A 12,993-nucleotide genomic window follows, 5' to 3' on the forward strand; every position below is an offset into this window, starting at 1 on the left:
TCATGCATTTTGGGGGGGGGGGGGGGGGGTGATACAACTTGATTTGAATTGGTTTTGATTGGGCCTCTGGCTTGTATCTCAAATGAACCTTGAATTCAAGCCAAAACGTTTTAAAAAGATTTCCACACAACAGCAGTGTTCCAGTGTGGTTTTAGTGTCTTTTCTTTGTCTTTGCTCCAGCTACACTGTAAAAACTGAACGTATTCTGGTCACTTTTAAAACTAATCAACTAATTGTATTCAACTAAAACTGTAAAATGCTATTCATAAATGGTTCAAATTCATTGAATTCAGCTCAATTAGATTTCAAACGGCATATAGTATTTTTTTTTATTATGTATAGTTTACTAATAATTATTTAATAAATATTAATTAACCCCAATCCCAGTTTTTACAGTGTATAAAGCGGTTGAAACCAGGGGGAGGAGATCTGTCACAATATCAACACAACCTTAGTTACCATCTCTCACCTGACGTCTCAGTGCTTGGAGATCCAGTAAATAAAGAAGCATCCATTTGAATCCCCATTTCTACCTGCTGCCTTCTAATTCTTAAAGCCATCAGTTAAATAATACATATTGAAGAGGTCACTGCGTTCCGACTTCAGTTAGTGGAAACGTTTGGTCATTGAAAGCGATTGGGGCCAACACCACAGCCAGGTTAGCTCCTTAGCTTAGCCGCCAGGTAAGGTTAGCTCCTTAGCTTAGCCGCCAGGTTAGCTCCTTAGCTTAGCCGCCAGGAGACTGAAGGGACATTTAGAAATCTACTTTTAATTATGTGACTAAGAAGGAAAATAACAGACTCAAATATCTCACTTAAAATATGTACCACAGGGGAAAGGTACATATTGTATGTTATGTTTTAGCCATAAGTAATTTTTTTTGCAAATAAGTACATATACAAAGTTTATTTTTATTTTTACCATGACCCTAACCACACTTTTACCTTAAACTAACCATAACCCTAAAAAAGTTTATATCTTAACCATAACTATTAAACGTTCAAACGAATCATCATAGTATTGCTGTGTTTGTATCAGGGTGGGTGTCTTAGTCTAGTGGTGAGAGCTGTGTTTGTATCAGGGTGGGTGTCTTAGTCTGGTGGTGAGAGCTGTGTTTGTATCAGGGTGGGTGTCTTAGTCTAGTGGTGAGAGCTGTGTTTGTATCAGGGTGGGTGTCTCTTAGTGTAGTGGTGAGAGCTGTGTTTGTATCAGGGTGGGTGTCTAGTGGTGAGAGCTGTGTATCAGGGTGGGTGTCTTAGTCTAGTGGTGAGAGCTGTGTTAGTATCAGGGTGGGTGTCTTAGTCTAGTGGTGAGAGCTGTGTTAGTATCAGGGTGGGTGTCTTAGTCTAGTGGTGAGAGCTGTTTGTATCCGGGTGTCGAAATGCAAATATATTAGTCATACAATAAGCAAATATATTACTTATGGCTATAACATAATGTATATTATGTATTTCTTTTTTTATTTCTTATCTTTTCCCCCCTCCTTTTCCGATTTTTTCTCCCATCCCCACTGTTAGTCGTTATGCCAATTCCCAACCCCCTTCCTGGTTGTTGTGCACCCCCCCCTACTGTTGGTCCGGGACGCCGGAGACTGTCACATGTTTTCCTCCGACACATGTGCAGCCAGCCGGCAGCCAGCCGGCAGCCAGCCTGGCAGCGCAGATTCTCACCGGGAGAGTGTAACGTGTGGAAGGTCACACTACCTCCCTCCAGATCCTACCCTCGCTGTGCAGGCGCCCCGACCGAACTGTAGGGGTCGTTTTCCACAACGCCCAGGACCCACCCACGGCTTCCCTCCCCCTAACTCAGCCAAATGAGTTAGTATAGCGATCAAGCCAAGGCAATGCTGACTCTCCGGGAGTCGGGACCGCAGCCTCTTGCATTGGTGACGAGCACAATCTCCGCTACGCCACCTGACCGCATGAGACCATGTTGTTGACACACAAGCAGACTGCTGAGATCTCAACAACACAGTATTTTAACAACTTGGTAAACAACAACAAATTACCATATGTTGCCCCAATCATACGTCTTCTGCCTGCAGGCGTTTGACCAGCCCTGTTAACAGAGAGGCATAATGAATGAATAATACGGCCATGTGAAGATATATTGGTGTTTATTATTATGCACAGTTTCAGACCGTTCCCCGACGACCATGTAATTACAAGCCTTTCAGCCGCAAATCAAGCCTGCACTGTTTATTTGGGAGTAATCGTGTGCGTGCATATATTATATTGATGAGTCACCGTTCTGCCATGTGCGCGGCTCCGTGGGGGGGGGGGGGGGGGGGAGCTCACATGGCAGAGCGGTGACTCATCAATATAATTGATTGAAGCGTGGCTAACGCTAATGGCGCGCATACCAGAGGCTAACTGCCTAAGAAAACAGGCACAGAGGCACTGAAAGAGGATTTCACACACTAGGCAGAGGACAAGAAGCCTTCAGTCGACTTCTTCAGACATTAAGCACCCCCCCACAGCCCAAATGGAATGCCCCCCCAAAATATATATTTTTTTATACATTTTCTTTGCATTCAGGGGGGTAGTCGACTATCGGCAAATTCCGGCCAATCAAAGTCGACTATACAAATCCTTAGTCGGGGACAGGCCGCCTGAATACTTTCCACAACAAATTCGCCAATCGTGGGACCGCAAGTTTTTGGATGGTTAAGCTTAGGCGCTCTTTCGAAGTTGGTTAAGGTTAGAGTTTGTCTTAGAGCATGGTGATAGAACGCCTGCCCTGATTCCAAACTCTAACCTTAACCAACTGCGAAAGAGTCGCCTAAGCTTAACCAGTGATAAACTAGGCGTTAGGTAGTTTGCAGGCTGTTAGACCCGGAAATAGGCGCAGAACTTGCCGTCCCACGATTGGCGCACATGTCACATGACCAGAAACGCGCGTGGCCAATCAGAGTGCAAAACTCGAACGCGGAAACACGAATTTGTTGTGGAAAGTATAGGCGCGGACAGGCCTGCACACTACAGAAGGTTAACCTTTCACTACCACACTACAGACGGTTGTACTGTAGTACGCGTCCTGGCTGAACCCCCCCTCCAGGGGTCCTGAGTAGCGAGGTTGTAGTACGTGGGGGATATATGGTCACATTCAAGGGTTGTTTGAATAGCTACATGTTTTGCGCAGAAGTACCACGTAAGCTGAACAAATAGTTGTTTTTAATGAAGGTGTCCTTGGCGCCCCCATGAGGCTCATCATGCAGCGTGTTGTTTCTGTCAACATCTAACTGCAGCCGAGACCCTGAGCGAGGCTTAGGTTACCAGAGCAGCCAACAACAACAACAACAACAATAGCCTGAAGGAGCCTGTTGTTTACATCCCAGTCACCTTGGCCTCGTGACCGCAGAAGCCCTCTCTGGGGACCGGGCCGGTGTCGGGTGTTGGAATGTTCCAACATGGAGGCTAACGTTACCGGTATCTCCAGTGTTTCCCTCTCAGGACTGGACTGATGCCAAGAGTCGTGATGCAAAGCAACTTGTTTGTCTGCCTTTTGAAACACGGGAAGGATTTCAGACGTCTGTCGCAGAGAGAAGTAGGTGAAGCCTCCAATGTCTCTCGTTTTGGATCCGCTTGTCCTGGACGGGCGTCGGTGAAGCGGAGGGTCCGGCGTGGTACTTGGTATTGGCGAGGGATGTGCATGACGGACCAAAATCATCTTCGAATAGTCTACTGTTCTTAACACATCCACCGCCATCCACGCTTTAAAGCGTTATTGCCCGCCATGCTTTGACCGCCAGATCTCGCTGTACAGCGTTATTGAGATCAATATTTCATTTTTTCGCCATGGCATTCATAATTCATATATACACCTCCGACGCTGCAGCTGGACCCTAAAAGTGAAGGCAACGACGGCTCAATACCGCCGCCTGGTGGATGGTCGGGCGAGTTACACTCGAAACAACAGAAAGTGGCCAGTGTGCGTCGATTAAATTCATCCGGCCGTCAGATATTGTCGCAAGGCTCCCGACAGACACTATGTACATAATGGATCGCTTTATAAACTTAATAATCTATATGATTTCGGCGTTTGTTGCGACATACAAACCGGAAATGGACCTAGGCGTTCAACGTCCTATACTTGGGATATTTCACCGCCAGTCTCTTTGACGCATGGTAAGAGGACACTAACGTTATTTTCAGCCCAATTGTTTATTCATTTCACTGCAAACCATCTGATCAATATATCACCCATACTACATAAAGCCGTTACTGATGATCGGGGAATTATAAACGACCCCCGCCCCCCCCTTTCCTCCGCGCATGATGAGGCATAACGTATACGATCATATACAGTTGAATTTTTTAATATAGCGTGTCTAGGGAATAAACGGCAATCGATAATCTATATATGTGTTTAGGCCTATAACTCGTGTTCTAGGAATTACTGCAGAAAACGATAAAAACATACTTATATTCTAGAAGGTATTTTTGTATGAATGAAAAAGTATAACGTTCCTACATCCTGAACGATAGATAATCGATGTTGAATGGGCCATAGTAATGTCAATTTAGCAATACAATTTAAATAGTTATAGCCCTGCAAAGAAGGTGAACATCTCCATAGGCTTACAGTGGTGGCAGACTGGCTATATTGATGGATATAACCAGGATATAACCAGGTTTTCATAGCAGTCAGTATTTCAGTGTGCATCCATGGCTCAGCGTGATTTTTTACCCTGGTGGTTCTTAGGGGGGCCATGTTGTTAAGTATTATTGAAATTTTGGTTTTGAAACCAAGCCATGTTTCTTCAACCAGTATACCATTGAGCTCATCTGACCAGTCCAGGCTCTCCAGTTCAAGGTTAAAGGCCTCGCTAGAGTAGGTTTTGAGGTCTCTAGATGTGACTGTTTTGTGACAGCCAGCCTTTTGTTTTACAGAATATCATATAATGATCACTTAACCCGCATGCTATAACCCCTTTATTGGAGATCCTGGACTTGTCAGAGGTCAGGATGAGGTCAATGGTAGTCTGAGTTGACTCACATACACGTGTGGGTTGGGTGATTAGCTGGCTGAGGCCGTGCAGATCACAAAACCTATTGAAGGATTTGAAGACGGGTGCATCTTTTTGTTGCATATCCGTGTTCCAATCCCCCCCTCTGCCACACGACTGCGCGTTAACCCTTTCCGTCTGTAGTGTGGTAGTGAAAGGGTTAACCTTCTGTAGTGTGGTAGTGAAAGGGTTAACAGCCCAAGACTTGATTGATTGATTGATTGAACATTTTATTAACAGATTGCAGAATGGGTACAATACAGTACAGCCACAAGTAAGAGGCAAACCAGCTTAGAGCGCTCCCATTTCCGCCCGACCACGGGTTTATGCGTGCTTCGAATCCATGCGTTGTGGACAGAATCACGTATAAAGCCGTGGCAAGTTGTTATTGCTTTTATTCCATTTTAATAACCTGTTCAAGGTCGCCGACCGGCACTGCAGATCTACCCTATTCTGTGAATTCGAGAATGTGCAATACCGGCCAGATCCTCTTAGGGGCGCCATCGCTCCACTGCAGTATGCCCTGTGGCTGAAGGAATCAGTCTCTTTTTCTTTCCTTCAATGGATATTCCAGTAGCATTCTTCTGGATCTACAGCCTGTATATTGGATTACGTTTCGGATCGCAGATTTCACCATGCAATAAGGGGATTTATCATCAGCCAATGGACATATCGATCTACCAGATGGCGATCGATAACGGGGAAATGCTCGGGGGCATCAGCCCCGACCACGGTAAGATACCCTTCACGTAAATTACAGCCCCATCGGACACCGTTCTGATAGCCAACCAGGCGAACGGCCTATGTGGCTAGTTATACGAACACTGTTATTGGTAATCAATAATAATAAACAACGTTAATTGGATGATACGAAATTGGGATGGGAGAAAAATATAGAAAATGGGAGAAAAAGTGGATAAAAAAAAAAGAGAATGGACAGATAGCAATACTATAAAGTATAGATTTAGCTCTACAAAAAGACACAGGTTTGTTTACAAAAGCTGGTCCTCAACCATTATATTAGACGGGCCCCAGTGGTCGCCAATGTGTTAAGTATAGGGCTGTATTTTCTTTTGTGATTACTTTTTCTCCTCCTATTTTTCTGTATTTTTCTCCCATCCCAATTTAGTCGTTATGCCAATTCCCCCCCCCCCTCCCCTTCCTGGTCGTTGCGCGCATTTGCCACCCACTTGCCGGTCTAGGGAGCCCTGAAATCTTATCAGATGCTTCCTCCGAGACATAGGAGACAGCCAGCCGCCTCTTTTCACCTGCCAGCGAGGACTCTCATTGGTGAAGTGTCACACGTGGGAGGTCACACTACCTTCCCCAGTTCCCTCCCTCGCTGTGCAGGCGCCCTGACCGACCTGTAGGAGTCGCTGTTTACAACGACCAGGACCCACCCCCACCGGCTTCCCACCCGCTAACACTGCCAATTGTGTCAGTATGGACGACCAACCAAGCCGGAGGTACCGCGGCAGCCGGATTCGATCCCACTGTTTCTGCGGTGGTAGACAGACGCCTAGTTCGCTGCGCTACCCGGCCGCCCTGTATAGGGCTGTATTTTTATATCTTTTTTTTATGTGTCTATTCATTCTGTTTAAACCAATGGGGTTTTTCTTCACAGTTGCAGATAAAGATTAGGCTACACTAATATTATAGTATTATACTATTATAGTATATGACTCGTCATAGAACATTTTATAAAACATTTATCATAAATGATGTAGCCCAGTGGTCACCCAAGATCACTTTATTTTTTTTGGTGAAGGCAAGATCTACCTATTGAAGCGTTGAGAGAAAAAGACAGCCAAGATTGTACTTTAAACTAAATGACTTTTATTTGCCTGTATTCTAATTACATGCAATGCTTTCCAACATTAAAACGTCAAAGTAGAACTGTAATATGTACTTTCTCAGTCAGTGCTAAGTGCAGTCATCTTATGCAGCATCACATTTCACATCAAAACAAAAGTAGAACTGTAATGTGGACTCATATTATTAACATTGACAAACATATTTACAATTAGCATTTTATAAAGTAGAACTGTAATGTGTACTTTCTCAGTCAGTCCTAAGTGCAGTCATCTTATGCAGCATCACTTTTCACATCAAAACAAAAGTAGAACTGTAATGTGGACTCTCATATTATTAACATTATAAAATGCTAATTGTAAATATGTTTGTCAAAGTATAACTGTAATATGTACTTTCTCAGTCAGTGCAAGTGCAGTCATCTTATGCAGCATCACTTTTCACATCAAAACAAAAGTAGAACTGTAATGTGGACTCTCAGGGAAAGATCTAAAAAAAAATAAAAAAAATTCAGGGAAAGATCTACAGGGAAAGTCTCAAAGATCGACCAGTCGATCGCGATCGACGGGTTGGTGACCACTGACCATTGTAGCCTATCTGCATCCGCTTGGCGCTCGGCGCTCTATCAAGACGTCACCATCACTTTCGTACCAACTAATTATCTTACTAATTCAAATGATGGCCGTCGCGGTTATGGAATTATACATATTGCAATGTAATTGCACTATTGATTATAATTGGTGTTATTGCAATACTTTATTTTTTCCTTTTTTTATCACAATTCTGAGACTTTGGTTAGATTTGGACTGCAGCACAAATACACACTATCCACACAAATACACACCATCCACACAGATACACACCATCCACACAAATACACACCATCCACACAGATACACACCATCCACACAAATACACACCATCCACACAAATACACACCATCCACATAACGTTTAAAAAAATAAATAAACTCTATTGAGCCAACATCCCTCTGTTGTATGATGAACAGGGGTGTAAAGTACTTGAGTAATTGTACTTCGTTACAATACTTTACTTTACTTCAAGTATTATTAGATTAGCATACTTGTACTTTTACTCAATTACATTTCAGAGAAAAAATACATACTTTTTACTTCTACATTTAAAATGCAGACCTACAAAGTATAAATCTCGCAGGTCCAACTATTTTAATTGGTATATTTGTTTCTCTGGCCGAACTAACGTTAACGTTATTAATCCTGTGGCCGCGCTTTATTTAAAAACAGGCAATCAAATCCCCATCAATGGAAAATGAACCCGCCCATACACATGCTGATTGGTCCTTGTGCAAGACTAGAAGGCGGGGATCTTTGATTAAACACCTGCTATCAGAAGAATAGACAGTCAGAGTGACAAGCTACAGAAGATGGCCACAAACGATACGAGTGATGAAGAGGACGAAACTGTTCAAATTCAAACTTGGCCCACGATGGAATGAGTTTGAGACCCCTGGTCTATCCCTTGCAATAAAAAAAGTGTTTTACTATTACTTTTTTAGTACTTAAGTACATTTAAAAGTAGAAACTTTTTTACTTTTACTTGTGTCTTTTTAGCCAGATACTCTGACTTTTACTTGAGTACGATTTTGAGATGGTACCCATACTTTCACTTAAGTATAATTGCTGGGTACTTTTTACACCCCTGATGATGAATGGTATTGTTTCAGATTTTGTTTGCAAGCTGTGAAGAAAATGGTAGTACTTTGTCCAACCAAGTAGTATTATAGTAACGTAATGCAGATCTTGTTGAAGTCCTTAAATGGACCTTCCCTTAACATAAACATTAGTGTACACACCCGGTTCATTGCCTGGAAACTTATTTACAACATTAGACCATTATACGTTCTTTTAGACCAGAAATATATATACAGGTAATGTGGACGCTGCCTACCTGTAAACAAGACAAACGTCTTTCTCAGGTCTGCATCCCCTTAACAATTGTCAGTGGCGTCGCGTGGGTAAAATAACAGGGGAAGCCAAAAATAAATTATAAAAAAAAAAATTATTCAATATTTTTATTAATAATTTTTTTTTTTTTTTTTTTTTTTTTTTAAGTCAAGCAGTCACCATGTACACTACAGTATGGCTCGGCGGCCAGTCAAACGTTATTTTTATTTATTTAACAGATTGCAGAATGGGTACAATACAGTACGGCTCAATACACATTTACGATGAATTGAAAATGGGGGACCCTGATGTAAACAAGACGAAAGTCTTTCTCTGGTCTGCATCCCCTTAACAATTGTATGTATTGAGCTGTACTGTACTGTACCCATTCTGCAATCTGTTAATAAAGTTTTCATTCATTCATTCATTCACACACAATTGTATAAGGGGATGCAGACCAGAGAAAGACGTTTGTCTTGTTTACATCAGGGTCATTAATACTGCTGGAGCATTGGTTAATTTTTGGTCCGATTTTTCCTTGCGCGATTTTGCGCGCCGCGTGGGAGCAAATTCGAGACACATATTCGGTTGCAAAAAGGTGTCCCACGGTCTCCTCTATGGCCGTGAATATTTTCACGCGGATCGGAATCACGGCGCGCCCGTGGGACACTTTTCCGTTTCGGCGAGTTTATTCCACGCTTTCTGTTTTCCTTTTCTAAGCATTTTAGGGGCTACATGTGAATCAGTAAAAGTTGCGGGACGCCCAGATGTTTCCACGATAGAAAGCTCGCGTGGATCCCATAATAGGCTCACTTAATACAGCGTTTTTAAAATCACGCGACATTTTCAGGGTCGCGAGCCGACCTTTTCCCCTCGTTTTCGATGATGGAAGTGATTTAGGAAAAGCTTCGGCACGCCGAGAGGTCCCCGTGGATTTAATCTCGCGAGGATCGGGGCAATATTCGGCCCGTGGGAACAGTTACGGGTTAATACAATGTTCAGAGTGCAGAGGGGAAAATATGGCACCTGCCCCGCCTCCAGGTGGAATATTATGCTGAACGTCTTCCTCCCAGCTCCGTTTTAAACTTTTAGGGTGTGGCCCAGTGGCAGTCAGCTCGAATCTGATTGGCTAGGATCGGATTTGGAGTTTGGACTCACTCTATAATGCTGGAAGCCTGGAGAAAGAGACCTACCCACTGCTTCTCTCCTATACTAGCTGCAGTAGTGAGCACAGTCTGACAGTGTGTTAGAGGGAGTGAGAAGGAGAAGAGGGAGACATTAAAAAAAAAAAAAAAAAAAAAAAAAAACACAGATGCACAGATGAAAATGAATGTAAACTATATTAAAAAAAAATTATATTTTAATTTTTTTTTTTTTCATATTTCATATTTCATAATTTGATATGAAATTTATAGGGAGGCATGGCTTCCGTTGGCTTCCACAAGGATTCGCCACTGACAATTGTGTGTATTGAGCCGTACTGTATTGTACCCATTCTGCAATCTGTTAAATAAAGTTTTCATTCATTCATTCATTCATTCATTCATTCATTCATTCATACCTCTCTTCTCCACAGATAGACTGAAGTGAGAGCGGCACGCGGGACCGTGACGAAGCGACGATTTCAAAATAAAAGACTTTGAGAATCCAAAAATAACAATAAATATTAATAACAAAAGAATAAAATAAAACGTGAGCGATTATTTGTGGAATGTAGGGCTGTCCCCGACTAAGGATTTGGATAGTCGACTATGATTGGCCAAAATGTGCCGTTAGTCGACTATTAAAAAAAAAAGTATAATAGTAGGCTATTCTTTTTTTTCATTCCATTTGGGCTGTGGGGGTGCTTAATGTCTAAAGGAGTCGACTGAAGGCTTCTTGTCCTCTGCAAAAAATATATATATATTTTTTTTTGTATTCGACTAAGAGGTTGGCAGTCGACTACGGCTCCTTTCGACCGAGTCGACTAATCGACTAATAGGGGTAGGGGTCAGCCCTAGTGGAATGCATAATCGTATATACCTGCTACACAAACACAGCAGCAAGATTTGTGAGCTGCTGTGACACGAAAAGGACATCCAACGGAATACAACCACCATAAAGACTGTATAAGAAATTCCTTTTGTAATGTACTGATTTCTTTTGTTTTCGCTGTTTGATTGTTTTGTTTGGCTTTGGCAATGTAACGTATGTTTCCCATGTCAATAAAGCCCATTTGAATTGAATTTAATTGAATTAAATCATCAAGAGCTGTGTACTGTCGCCCCCTATGGACGCCACTGTGAACCCCAGAGCGCTGTGGCTCCAACTCCGCCATGTTGGACTGTAAACAACACCCTGGCGGTTAAACTGTAAACAACACCCTGGTGGTTTGTTTTAAAAGCAGGACAGACGAGCTGCGCGGGAGGAAGGCAGCTGGCGCCATCTCGGCTGTTTTCATGAGTACAACAGGGTACAACTCGCTGGGAGAAATCATCATCATCATTGATATTTCATTCTAAGGGGGGTCAAATCGGTAAGTGAACTCGCCGCAGAATTATTTCCATGCGATCACTTGTTATTTACACTTTTAGGGATCGACAGATAAATGTTATCGCGGCCTACAAAACTTACTGGCAGCCATTAGCCACCAGCTAACTGCTAACATACAGACTGTAGCCATTAGCCACCAGCTAACTGCTAACATACAGACTGTAGCCATTAGCCACCAGCTAACTGCTAACATACAGACTGCTGCAGCCATTAGCCACCAGCTAACTGCTAACATACAGACTGCAGCCATTAGCCACCAGCTAACTGCTAACATACAGACTGTAGCCATTAGCCACCAGCTAACTGCTAACATACAGACTGCTGCAGCCATTAGCCACCAGCTAACATACAGACTGCAGCCATTAGCCACCAGCTAACTGCTAACATACAGACTAGCCATTAGCCACCAGCTAACTGCTAACATACAGACTGCAGCCATTAGCATTGTATATATGTATATACTGAACATTTGTCTATTGATTGATTGATTGAAAAGTTTATTAACAGATTGCAGAATGGGTACAGTACAGTACAGCTCAATACATACAATTGTTAAGGGGATGCAGACCAGAGAAAGACTTTCGTCTTGTTTACATCAGGGTCCCCCATTTTCAATTCTTCATACAGCAGTACTTGACTTATATTTTATACTTGCTATACTTATTTTATACTTATCTATTTTTGCCTAGCACAGTCTCTGGAGCGTAACAGAAAGAAGAATTTTGTATAAAAGTATTCTGTACTTCTGTATGACAACTAATAAAGAAACTTGAACTAGACATTAGCCACCAGCTAACTGCTAACATACAGACTGCAGCCATTAGCCACCAGCTAACTGCTAACATACAGACTGTAGCCATTAGCCACCAGCTAACTGCTAACATACAGACTGCTGGCTGCAGCCATTAGCCACCAGCTAACTGCTAACATACAGACTGCTGGCTTCATCCATTAGCCACCAGCTAACTGCTAACATACAGACTTGCTGGCTGCAGCCATTAGCCACCAGTTAACTGCTAACATACAGACTTTATTGTTTCTGTCCACTTTGTTTGACCTTTCTTCACCAAGATAACTGTGTTGGCCACTTTTTAAATCAACATTATTGAGTCAAAAGTTCAGTGAAAACGATGTTTTTCTTATCTCCACGCCAACTTTCTATAATCACAAATCATAACGTAACGAATGAGGCACAGAAGCTGGATATCGTGAACGCAGCAGGCGGTTGTTGACGTTATATCAGGCATGTTAGTGTTTTACACTTTATCTGCTGTAGAGAAAAGAAACTTGTTCACAACAAACTGACATTATTTTCCAGCTTGGAGATCTCAAATTGAACGATAACGTTTGTTTGTTGTGATGGTGGCACCACTATTCAACCAGTTACGTTATTATTTATGCACCGGCCGTGTACTTTGGGTAAAATGAGTGAATTTACATTATGAACAATTATTTAAAATGTGTGTGCTGTGTTTGAAGAGAGAGATATTTTAAATGTGTGTGTGCTGTGTTTGAAGAGAAACAACAAATGTAACGATTAACAACATGACCGCTGTGTTCTTCAAGTGAACTAAGGTTAGGCGGGCTGTTCGGTAGGTTAGTCGAATAGAGATCCAACCGCAGCGTGATCTTGTGCCACTGATGGACCAGGGCCCTGTTCCTCGTACCTGGCTAACTGAGGGAAAGCCTGCATTCAAACATCGGGTTAATTGAATC

The 12,993-nt window shown here is 42.5% G+C and overlaps 1 protein-coding gene across 1 annotated transcript in view; it reads left to right on the top strand.

The window, feature by feature from the left end:
* Positions 1 to 11,127: 11,127 nt before the first annotated feature.
* The window catches only part of LOC311223145 (double-strand-break repair protein rad21 homolog A-like), a 45,502-nt gene continuing 43,636 nt past the window's right edge, over positions 11,128 to 12,993 (top strand). The window contains exon 1 of the mRNA XM_084307895.1: positions 11,128 to 11,260. The gene's annotated coding sequence lies outside the window, so the exon portion shown is untranslated. The remainder of the gene's footprint in view (positions 11,261 to 12,993) is intronic.

This window comes from Notolepis coatsorum, assembly GCF_963971535.1.
Source record: "Notolepis coatsorum genome assembly, chromosome: 2".
Classification (NCBI taxonomy): domain Eukaryota; kingdom Metazoa; phylum Chordata; class Actinopteri; order Aulopiformes; family Paralepididae; genus Notolepis; species Notolepis coatsorum.